The following is a 12,438-nucleotide window of genomic DNA, read 5'->3' as shown; positions in this document are numbered from 1 at the left end:
TCTCTCTCTCTCTCTCTCTCTCTCTCTCTCTCTCTCTCTCTCTCTCACACACACACACACACACAGACATATACACACATCACTCATGCTTTGTGACTCTGGACAAATTACTTAATCTCTCTGTGCCCTAGGCCAGTCTCTTAAGTGACATATAATATGTCATCATATTAGAAGTCAGAAGTCACATAAGTTACACATAAGTTGCCAGTCTGCATGTGCAGAGGGAATTCACTATACTGATTAAATAAATAAATCATTAAGGTTTTATTAAATACTTATGATTATACCTTTGCATTAAGTGATGGGGATACAAAGTTAAAATAAGGAAACAATACTTGCCATTAGGGAGCTTACATTCTATTTGGGAAGTAGATAAATTAGTACAAGGAAATAATAAGGGGGATACTAGAAGCTGAGAGGAACAGGAATGACCTCATGTTGGATGTGGTGGTTGTGCTGTGTTTCGAAGGGAATGAAGTCTTCCTAAGGTGGTTAGGCAGGAGTGCATTCCAGGAATGGAGGGATAACCTGTACAAAGGAGATGAGATATTCTTCAAAAAGGTCAGTTTGGCTAGACTGTCAGTGAAGGACAGCAATATAGAATAAACTTGGAAATGTAGGTTGGAGTCAAGGTGTAAAAGGCTTCAAAAATACTAAACAAAAGAGTTTGTATTTGGTCATAGAAGTAATAGAGAACCACTGAAGTTTATCAAGCAGGGAGTAGAGAGATTGGCCAACCTGTGCTATAGGAATCTCACTTTAGCAGTTATGTAGGAACTAGATTGGAGAGAGGATGGACTGGAGGCGGGGAGACCAGTTAGGAAGCTTTAGAGCTTGAATGATGGACATGTGTGAATGGGGAGAAATTACAGAACCAAAAATTCTAGTATAGACAAGTCTTATTATAGAAGGGATGTTAAAACCTGGGGAATAAATTATTTCTATCATATTTAGTGGTAGACACCCTAGAGGGGAGAGTGGGGGTAGCAAAGAGGCAAAATCTGCTTTCTTGACACTTGTCTCTTTTAAAAAAAAAACAACCTAAAATCCAGACCCAAAACCCAAACCAAGCCAAATCAGAAATGAATTCCAGAAGTATCCTGTTTGTATTTCAATTCAGGTAATTAATTGGATTTCCTTTTCAGTCTAATCTAAATGTACGGTGTTGAGAATGGTCAGTTACCAAAGTTACTTTATTAAGCTATTTTATCACATACACTTTGCTAAGTATGTTGCTGTTTCTTAGAGATTGGTGAGTGTGGTCCTCCATTAAAGAAATGAGTTTATCATCAAATTGTAAGCTTCAGTATTGGTTAGGGAGAGAAGATTTCATAAAGTCATTTTTTTTCCTGTTATCTTAAAGCTGGTTTCTCCTTGATTATTTGTCTTTTTAGGAGCCCTGGGGTGTTAGTTCTTGAGCAGTGTTGGAGTAATGATTGGAATATAATAATCTTTAACTTAGAAAATAGCTGTAGGAACTTCAGTGTAAATTTTCAAAAATGTGTTGGTTGAAGAGAGATAGAATCTTAGACCTTCATTTTGTAGATGAGGCAATGAGTTAAAGAAGTTAAAAGAACTGTCTTAGTACTTGCTTGACACTTGTTTTTAAAAAACATAAGTTTTCTTCCATGGCTATAAATCCAACCCACAGTGATTTTTAATTTTAGCAAGCTTTAGAGGAAAATACTAGCTTTTATTGGTAAGTTAGGGGAAGGATTAGCTGTAAGTAAAATCAGATTATTAATTGAATGTAGTTCTGGTAGAGACCTTGGTATTTTCTGATACCTAGTACTGATAGTACACCAGTACTAGGCAGTTTAGTTAATTCACTGTCAGCAACATTTATCAAATATCCACTGTACTTTTGTGTGACTGATTACCATTGTAACTTCTCTTTAATTTTTATTTTTGGGCTTAGGAATTGAGGACTTCTTATTAAGTGGTATCTTATTAAATGAAGGGACTATGTGTTTGGTCTGTAGTTTGATAACTAGCATACTAAATAGTGATCGACACGTGTCATTTTTGTGTGAAATCCTACTTTTAGTCCAACATACAGCGAGTGATGTTTAGCAAGCTTTAAGGGAAAATACTTCTGGCTTTCATTTGTATGTTACAGAAAAGGTTAGCTATCAATAAAGTCAAATTATTATTAATTAAGACTTTTAAATTTATGTATTGTGTTTGGTGGTAATAAGAGGAAGCAGTGGGTGGTACAAAGAGTATTGAAATGGAAATCAGAACCCGTGGGTTTGAAGCTTACCTCTTACACTGGCTTGTGACATGGACGCATCCCTTTAATCTCTCTTTACTGTAGCTTCCTAATCTGTAAAAGGAGATGGCAGTACATATTCCAACTACTCACAGGGTCAAGGTAAGGGAGGAATCCTTTTTGTGAACCTTAAAAGATAGACATAGGAACCAGGCCTGTGATTTTACTGGTCCAGGGAACACCCAGGTGAAGAAACTCCCCTTATCAAGGCAATCCTAGCTTCTCTACGACTGATTCCAAGGCCTACTTTGCTCTCTATTTACTATTCTGTGCTTGCTGCTGCCTCTCAAACATTAAAAAAAGAGCTTCATAACCATGAGTTTTTGAGAAGAGCCATGGTTTAGAGTGTTGGCCTTGGAGTCACAAAGAACTGGGTTCAGCTCCTACTTATTTTTCAATCCATTTATTTCCTTATTTTTAGTTTTTAGCATTCACTTCCATAAGATTTTGAATTCTAAATTTTATCTCCCTCCTTCCCCTTCTCCCTCCTCAAGATGGCATGCAATATAATATAGACTATACATCTACATTCATATGAAGTGTATTTTCAAAGTAGTCATGTTGTAAAGAAGAATTAGAACCAATGGGAGGAACCATGAGAGAAAGAGAGAGAGAGAGAGAGAGAGAGCAAATAGTATGTTTCAATCTGCATTCAGACTCCATAGTTCTTTTTCTGGATGTGGACATCAGCTTCTACTTTTGACCCAGCCTGACTCTATGATTCTAGTGGAAAGTTACCTAACCCTTCAAGGCCCCAAGTCTCTAATTCCACGATTACTGCTGACTTCACACCAGAGTTCCTTAGACTAATGAAATCACAGGTCCATTGCCTTATCTCTGAGACCCCTATATTGTTATTTGTTATAAATGAGGATGCCAGTGATCGTTTGGCTTTAATGCCTCTCAGGACTCTAAAGGAAGAGATCTTGGGAGAGTTCCAAGATTAGGGAGAACTTTTCTCTTACCTTTGGACTAGTTGTACTCCTGGATCTCAGCTGTTAACCTTTTTTTTTTCTTGCTATGTTAAGAACCATGCCGAAGTCCTTCCTGCTTTTAGACTCCTCCCTTAGGGCTCACCACCACAGGCCTTTACCACCACTTCCTGTGTGGAGTGGAGTGTGAAACAAAGTCTGCAAAGCTTTTGGAAGGGCAAAGGATTCCTGTGGATTCTGGCTGTGATGTTGTAAAAATCCTGACTGGCATATACATGGCTAGATAATGTCTCTATCTTAGGACAGAGACTGTGTATTATCCTCTATCATGGGTCCTTACATATAGGTGATACTTATTATTTTTTTGATGAATGAGTGAGTGCAAGAAAGAAAAGCTGGATTCCTGTTTAAGGTACAACTGTAGGATTTAGCCCTTTAAAAAATTAGTATTTATATAAAACTAAAAGAGATAGCTAATAAGAATGACAAAATTGGGATCCTGAAAAATATTGGCAGGCTGGCATGATGGGCCAAGTCTTAAGAAGATTTCATTTAATAGGGATATGTCAAGCCCAACAGGGATTCCAAAAATCTATTGCCCAAGTAGCAGGTGGGGTGTGGGGGTGATGGTGATGGAGAAAGACATGGCCACAGAGCAGTTTATATGGGGGAAAAATGACAACAACCAAAAAACCCAACAAATCAAATAAACCCCCCAAGTAGTCATTTTTGACTACTATAAACATTTAAATTAACTACAGAGGACCTAAGAAGGAAGATGCTATTCATATCCAGAGAAAGAACTGATAAAGAGACGTATATATAGTAGAATGATTTTACATACACACACACACACATACATGTATATACATATTTGTGTCTACTGGTAGCCATTTCTGGGGGGAGGGGAGAAAAGGAAAAAGAAAGTTACACTATAACTTTATTATATATTTGAAAAGAATAGCAAGTTGTACATAATAGATTTGCAGTTTCATGTTTACTTATCTCTACATGTTTACTTTATTCTACTATGTTTTGGAAATATTTGTTTTATTTGATAAATTAAAAATAAAATAATTAAAATAAAATTTAAAGAAGAAAAAACAAAACCAGACCCAAACTCTTGGAAGTTTAAATGACTTGAAAGCTCCCTAGTATAGCATGATAGGCAAAAAAGTAATGTTTTCTGAGGTTACCTTGATAAAACTATTAGTCTACAGTTGGGGGGAGGGGAGATGAATTGATGGTCCACTGTACTTTGCCTAGGTCAGAATATATCTGGGGTGATGTGTTCTGTTTAGTGCAACATTTTAAGCTTGGCAGACTCCTGGAGTGTGTTAAAGAGGAGGGTAGCCAGAAGCAATTAAAGTAATTGTTCCAGCGCCATCAATTCCTTTGGCAGTCTGAGGAAGCCTAAGGACCCTTTCTCAGAAAAATATTTTTAAATTCATAAATTAAATAGAATTACAAAGGAAAACAGTTATATTGAGATACTCTTATAAACAACAATAACAACAACAAAACAGAACCAATTTCCCAGATCCCAGGTTAAGAATGCCTGAATTAAAGGGATTGGTGGTGGTGCTTAACCTAGAGAAAGAGAAGCCTTAGGAAATATGTAATGACTGACTTCAGATAGATGGAGATATGTCATATGGAAGCGAGATTAGGCTTGTGCTCCTTGGCCCCAGTCCTGATTTCAGAGTGGCAAATTGAGACACCATGTGGGAAGAAACTGCCTAATCATTAGAACTCTTGGAAGGTGGAACAGACTATTCCAGAAGGCAGAAGACTCTGCCTCACCAGAGGTCTTAGAGTAGAAGTTAAAGGACCCCTCCTGTGAGGATGCCCTCCAGGGGATTTCTGTTTGGGTACAAATTAGATTAGCTGACCCTGACTCTAGATTCTGTGGTCATTATTTTTTTTGTAAGTTTATTGTAAGTCTTCACATTTTTCATGCATGTATGTCATAGTCCTCACTAAATTGTAATATTCTTTTTTTCAAATTAATTTATTTTTAATTTTTAGCATTTGCTTTTATAAGATTTTGAGTTCAAAATCTGCCCCCCCACCTATTCCCCCTCCCTCAGATGGCATGCAATCTGATATAGACTATACATGTATGATCATGTTAAACATATTTCCACATTAGTCATAATGTAAAGAAGAATCAGAACCAAAGGGAAAAAAAACCATGAGAAAGAAAACACAAAAAACAACTAAAAAAGAAAAAAATAGCAATTAGACTCCACAGTTCTTTCTCTGGATGTGGACATCATTTTCCATCAAAATTGTCTTAGATCATTGCATGGTTCAGAAGAGTTAAGTCTAACAAAGTCTTTCATCACATAGTGTTGCTGTTACTTCGTATAGTGTTCTCCTGGTTCTGCTTACTTCACTCTGCATCAGTTAATGCAAGTCTTTCCAGGTATTTTTGAAGTTCATCTGCTCACTATTTCTTATGGAACAATAGTATTCCTTTATATTCCTATACCACTACTTGTTCAGCTGTTCCCCAGTTGATGGGCATCCCCTTCTTTTCCAATTCCTTGTCACCAAGAAAAGAGCTTCTGTAAATATTTTTGTACATGTGGGTCCTTTTCCCCTTTGTATGATCTCTTTGGGATACAGACCTAGTAGTGGCATTTATTGTTGGATTGAAGTTTATGCAAAGTTTTTTAGCCTTTTGGGCATAGTTACAAATTGTTTTCCAGAATGGTTGGTTCAGTTCACAACTCTACCATCAATGCATTAGTGTTCCACTTTTCTCCCACATCTTCTCCAACATTTATGATTTTCCTGTTTGGCATATTTGCCAACCTGATAGGTGTGAGGTGGTACTTCAGAGTTTTAATTAGCATTTCTCTAATCAAAAGTGATTTAGAGAATTTTTTTCATATGACTATAGATAGCTTTAATATCTTCATCTAAAAACTTTCTGTTCATAACCTTTGACCATTTAACAATTGGGGAATGATAAATTGTAAGATTCTTGAGGACAAGGACACTTCATTCACTTTTTTCTTTTTTTCCTATGTCTTCTGTACCTACCCGTTGAGCAAAACTCATAGTTGACAAATGATAGATTTTGAGTATGGAAAACACAGTTCTAATGGGGGTAGGAGGTGGGGAAAAACTCTAGATGAAAATTCAGGAGACTTACTCCCTGGGTTCTAGTTCTGTTTTATCATACAAACTATTGAACTTAATAGGAGTATTTACTATATGCAAGATGCAGTCTTAGGAGCTGCCAATACCTAGAGGAAATTACCACAGTTCCTGCTTTTAAAGAGCTTGTGTTCCAGTCTTAATAAGAGAATGTGACATATACACTAATGTGACACAGGGTAACATGTGACTAGGGTACTCTAAGAAAGGGTAGCCGGGTGGTATAGTGGGTAGAGTGCTGGGCCTGGAGTCAATTAGACTCAACTTCCTGAGTTCAAATTCAGCCTCACACACTAATTCTATGACCTTGGGCAAGTCACTTTCCCCTGTTTGCCTCAGTTTCTCATCTGTAAAATGAGCTGGAGAAGGAAATGGCAAACCTCTCCAGTATCTTTGCCAAGAAAAATCCAAATGGGGTCATAAAGAGTCATACATTACTGAAAAATAAACAACAGCAAAACTCTGAGATGGGGTAGGGAACCTTCGATCCTCTAGGTCTTCAAGTTTGGCTCTTTGAATCCAAATTTCACAGAGCAACAAATTCCCTTAGTAAAAGGATTTGTTCTGTAAAACCTGGACTTAGTCAAAAGGCTGCACCCCATGACCTAGAAGGCCACATGTGGTCTTGAGGTCACAGGTTCCCCACCCTTGCTCTAAGAAAACCTCAATGTCAAAATTCTCTTAAGAAAACCTTGAATAGTTCAAAGGTAAGAGAAAAATTCTCCCTACTCTTGGAACTCTGTCACAAGATCCCTTCCTTTGGAAATCCCAAAAGGCATTAGAGGTAAACTATCATTGGTGTCATCATCAGAGTGAGAGTTTTGAATGAGGGGATCTCCATGGTCCCTCCCAGCCCTAAATCTTTGATCCTTTAACTTTGACGTGGGAGAGATCATTTTTAGCTGGGAAGATCATGGAGGATTCCATTGAGGAGGGTGATACCTTAGTGGGGCCTTGAAGGAAGAGAAGGCAACATGGTGCAGTGTGGAGAGCATTGGGTCTGAAGGTAGGAGACCTAAGTTTGGCTTTGACTCTGCTTGCTTTCTCCCTAGCAAAGTTCTAGAACTTCTTTTGAATATCTCTTTTGAATATCTTTTTCCTCACCTCCAAAGTGACAGGGTTGGACTAGATGTCCTGTTAGGGTCCTTCCAGGTCAAAATCTCTTAGCATATTAAGATTTCAGCAGGTCAAGATGTGAAAGGATTGTATTCTGGATTTGTGGCATGGGAAATGGCTTGCGTGACTGCAGGGAGGTAGGGGAGTACAGGCTGAGGTCTGGGAACAGCTGGTTGTCCCATTTGACTGAAATGTGGTATGCTTGAAGGGTTGTGTCTGATGTAGGGCTGGAACCAGACTAAGGAATGCCAGGCACAGGAGTTGCTATTTTGTAATATAAGAGGTAGGAAACAATTGAAAGTTTTTGAATTTTAGGGAGTGACACGGTCAGACCCATTCATTTGTCAGCTGTATATGAAGGCTGGATTGTAGAGAGGAGAGATCAGAGTTAGGGAAAATGCTGTGATAGCAATGGAATATAAAGATCCCCCTGTATTGGCTTGGTTTTCAAACTGATTGTGTTAAAACCCAGAGCTTGTTAATCCCACCTGTGGGATGGACTTGTTGAAGTGAAAAGAAAGTCCTGAACTGGGAGGAGCTGGTGATGTAGTTTGGAGAGACACAAGAGAGAGGCAGAAGAACTTTTTGGAAGCAGCACCTTTGGAGGCAGAGAGAGACTGAGAGGATTGCTGAGGCCCACTTTGAATTGCCCTGGACTTTTGAGACCTGACCCCAGAGCTGCCAAGGACTGAGGAGACATGGCTGTTTTGCTGGTACTTTGCCTGTTTTGATGTTGTTTTGCCAGATTTGTCCACTGGTGAAAGACAGTCCTGTTGTTACAGAAGCTCTGGAACCTGGCTGTTGGTTAAGAGCTCCTGAGACTGTCCTGCAGACAGAGAGTGAATACTGTCCACTGGTGAAGGACAGTGCTGTTGTTGCAGGGGTCTGGGAACCTGTCTGTTGGTTCAGAAGCCCTGAAGAAGGATTTTCTTGTTGTATGTTTACAAAAATCCTGGGAGAGGGTTTTGCTAATGTTTTCAGGGGTTCTAGGACTGTTCTGCAGACAGAGGATGAATTAATGAAGAGACTGGCAATGTATCTTGTGGCCTTGCTAAGCCTTGTCTCCCCAGGAACTAAGATTGCTGAGAACTTGCCTCATGTCAAGATGAAGAAAAGACCTCCATTTGGGTATTGAGTGCTGTGCTTAAACTTGTTGTAACTCTGGGGTAGATTCAATTGTGATCCAGGGGTGGGGAACTTTTGACCTTTTTGTGTTCTATGGTTGAACTAATGAATGTACTTTACTTATAATTGGAAACTAATCTCCATTTGAGAAGAGGGGTTTTGTGATGGACTAAATGAAGGTACAGCCTAGGGGTGGAGTAGTATTTAGAACAGGGACTTTGTAATTGATTGAATGATTGGAAGGTCCTGGGGTGGGGTAGTCCTTGGAGATTATTTAATCACACTTAGTCAATGCTGTATTTGGAATGATGTCATGTTTTGACCTTCTCTGTTCTTGGTTTGTCACTGAATAAAATGGAGAGCCCCTATGCTGGTATTCTGAACCTTGGGAAGTTGCCTTTGCTTGGCATGACATTACAAATGCCTAGAAATCTGTTACCTTAGTCTAAGGGAGTGATAATGATCTGGACCAGGCCAAGTCACATCAAATCCACAAGCATTGATTAAGCACCTTCTGTATCCCAGGCCCTATGCTAAGCTCTGAGGATACAAAAAAAGGCCAAAACCAGCCCCTGCTTTCACAGAGCTCCGCGTGTTTTGGAAGGTAACAGACATAACTGTATGAACTGTATTATGTCGGATAAATTGGAGATAATTGCAGAAAGTAGCCTCAAGGGAAATTAGGAAAGGCTTCTTGGAGAAGGTACTGGGATTCGGAAGAAGCCAGGGAAGCCAGGAGGTAGAGATGAGGACGGAGAGCCTCCTAGACAGGGAGTACGGCTAAGGAAATGCAGACCAGAGACAAGGAGTCTTATGCAGTAGTGGAAGTGTGAGTGGAGAGTAGAGGGAGGAAGCAAGAGCTAATATAGAGGTAGATTAAAGGAACAAGCTTTTATTAAGCACCTTACAAATATTACCTCATTTGATCCTTAAAACAACCCTGGAAGGTAGATCCTATTATCATCTCCATTTTCAGTTGAGGAAACTGGGATTTAAATGACTTGCCCCAGGGTCACACAGTAAGTATTTGAAGCCTCAAATTGCCTCTGGTAATTAAGTGGATGAGGGAGGTTGGGTGATGAAAAGGAAAGATCCAAAGATTGAGATTTTTAGACTGGGTGACAGATTTTTTTTTTGGGAGGTAGTTCATTGGAAAGGACATTGAATATGGGACTAAAGGATCTAGGTTAGAATCTTGACTTAGCTTCTGAATATCTCTGTGACTTTGAGTAAGACCTTTAAATTTAAGTTTGGTTGGCCTCAGTTTCTTCATCTGTAAAATAAGAGGGTTAGACTAGACAATGTTGAAGTTCCCTTTCATCTCTAAATATATGGTCCTATGATGAACTCAGTTTAGGACATGATGAGTTTGGATTTTTGTAGGGGCAGAAATTTGGGGTTGATGCTTAGGTGAGAAATACTGGTTGAAGGTATAGGTTTAGGAGTGATGTGAGTAGATGAAGTAGATGAGAAGAGAGTCAGAGACATAACCTTGGGGTCACCCATACTTGTAGGGGGGTAGGGCTAGGGAACAAGAAGATGAATTTCCAAATGAACCGGCTGGGAGGAGAACCAGGAAGAGAATAGTATCATGGAAGTCAGGTGAGGTGAGAATATAAAGAAAATGATGGCCTTGTCATCAGTATCGTATGCTATACAAATATTAAGGAGCAGGAGAATTGAGGTCATTGGATTTATTAATTAAGATGTCACTGAATGGAGGGTATAAAAGCTAGATTATAGTGGGGGGTGAGGAAGTGAGGTGGTGATGGAATATACTTATGGAAGTTTTTAATAATGAAAGGGAGGAGAGAGTAACTTTTTTTAGGAAAGGAGAGACCTAAACATGTTTTATAGTAGAGTCAAAGAAACCAATCGGGAGATAGAGATTGAAAATGAACAAGAGAATGTGACCTATGAACTAAGGTCCCTGGAGGAATCTGGAGGGGAAGGGATTAATGGCATATGTTGAAGTTAGCCTTGGCAAAGAAGAGTAGTAGACTGGAAGGAAGAAGGAAAGGTGAGTGAGATCACAGGTTTTGAGCTGTGGAGGAGGGAGATGAAGGAGTTCAAGTTAGATGGCGTCCATCTTTTTAGTAAAGGAAGAGGTGGGTCATCTGCTGATAGAGAAAGGATGGGTCAGGAATGGGGTTTGGGTGACAGAAGAAAATTTGGAATAACTACTTTCAGGAAGAGGAAGGTTTGGAATTACTTCTGTGGGAAGTGTGAGATGGAATTATAGGGATGATTACAAAGAGCCAGTCTGGCTTCATCAAGAACAGGTTATGCCAGACTGACCTCATTTCCTATTTTGATAGTACTATCCTGGTAGGTGAAGGGAATGCTGTGGATATAGTTTACCCAGATTTTTTTTAAAGCTTTTGATAGTTTCTCATTATTCTTATGGTGAAGATGGAAAGAGATGGGTTATTCAGTAGTACAATGGGTTTCAGAACTGGTTGGATGGAGAAACTCAAAGATTGAATGTTAATGATTCATCATTAATATGGTAGGAGGTCTCCATTGGAGTATCCCAGGTATCCCTGCTTTGTCCTGTCCTGTTGAACATTTTTATCAATAGATTTCAAATTTGCAGATGACACAAAGCTGGGAGGGATAGCTAACATAGTGGATGATAGTCAGGATCCAACAGGATCTTGACAAGTGAGACCATTGGGTCGAATTGTATAATACGAATTTCATTGGGGATAAATAAAAGGTCTCATACTTAGGCACCAAAAATATTATAAAGCATGGAAGTATAGATGGACAGTGGTTCTGAAAAAGATCTGTGGGTTTTAGAGGCCCAAGCTCAGTATGAATCATTAGTGTGTGGCATCCAGAAAAGCTGATTCAATCTTAAAGTGCATTAAGAGGGATATAGCTTTCAGGAACTGGCCGGGGGGGGGGGGGGGGGCTGCATCCTGCTGTATTCTGCCTTTATTAGAACTCCTCTTGAATATTAGATTCAGTTCTGGGTGCTATGGATTAAGTTGTGGATTAAGTGCTATGCATTTACAAGTTGGAGAGTGTCCTGGAGAGGGCATCAAGGACATTGAAAGGCCTTGATTTCATGTCATATGAGGATCAATTGAAGGAACTCAACATACTTAATTTGGAGAAGGGCAGACTTAGGGATACTTGATCACTGCCTTGAGCACTTCTCTGAAGGACTGTCCTACGAAGAAGGGACTAGACTTGTTCCACTTGGCCTCACATAATGAAATCAGGACCATCAAGCTTAGGCTTGTTGTCAGCAAAAGCTTCCTAACAGTTAGAGCAATCTAATAGTGATATGGGCTACTTCTAGAGGGTGACGGGTTCTTCAACTTTGGAGGTTTTCAGGCAGAGGCTGGATGTGCCCACTGCAGGGTGTGTTTGTAGTGGGTAGTGGGAATTTCTTTTGTGTATGGGTTGGTCTAGATGGCTCCTGAGAATTTCTTCCAAATTCTGTAATTCTTTGGTTCTATTATATTCATCTCTGATTGATGCCCAAATCTCACTTTCCTCATTTGTAAATTGTGTGTTGAAGTAGGTGATCTCCAAGACCTCTTGTAGTTCTAACATTCTGTGAATACAGATCATAGATTTAAGACCTTTCATAGATGAAGAATTGAGAGCCAGGGAAGTTAAGTGACTTACCCAGGGTCACATAGCTAGTATGTTTCTGAGGTGACATTTGAACCTAGGTTTTCCTGACTCTACAAGTCTAGTGCTCTACCCAGATATGGCAGGATATGAATTCTTTATAAGCTGTACTTTGTGTTGTAAAGTTACAGCCCAATTTTATATAGGTGGTTAAAGGAAGATGTTCCAGTGGCACTG

The 12,438-nt window shown here is 39.3% G+C and overlaps 1 protein-coding gene and 1 long non-coding RNA gene across 3 annotated transcripts in view; one reads left to right on the top strand and one right to left on the bottom strand.

Annotated features, from left to right (window-relative positions):
* The window catches only part of CDC14A (cell division cycle 14A), a 208,905-nt gene that overhangs the window by 4,381 nt on the left and 192,086 nt on the right, over positions 1 to 12,438 (top strand). The window lies entirely within an intron of this gene.
* Positions 56 to 3,689, bottom strand: LOC138162214 (uncharacterized). The gene is made up of 3 exons (XR_011168580.1): positions 3,238 to 3,689; positions 2,264 to 2,326; positions 56 to 528 (listed from the first exon to the last, which is right to left on the bottom strand). It is a non-coding gene; the product is annotated as an uncharacterized lncRNA (long non-coding RNA).

Source organism: Petaurus breviceps, unplaced genomic scaffold (assembly GCF_028583685.1).
Source record: "Petaurus breviceps papuanus isolate PSGF00001 unplaced genomic scaffold, PetGlider_PUasm1.0 186, whole genome shotgun sequence".
NCBI classification, from domain to species: domain Eukaryota; kingdom Metazoa; phylum Chordata; class Mammalia; order Diprotodontia; family Petauridae; genus Petaurus; species Petaurus breviceps.
Note: the sequence above shows the minus strand (reverse complement) of the source record. Positions and strands in the feature narration are given on the sequence as shown.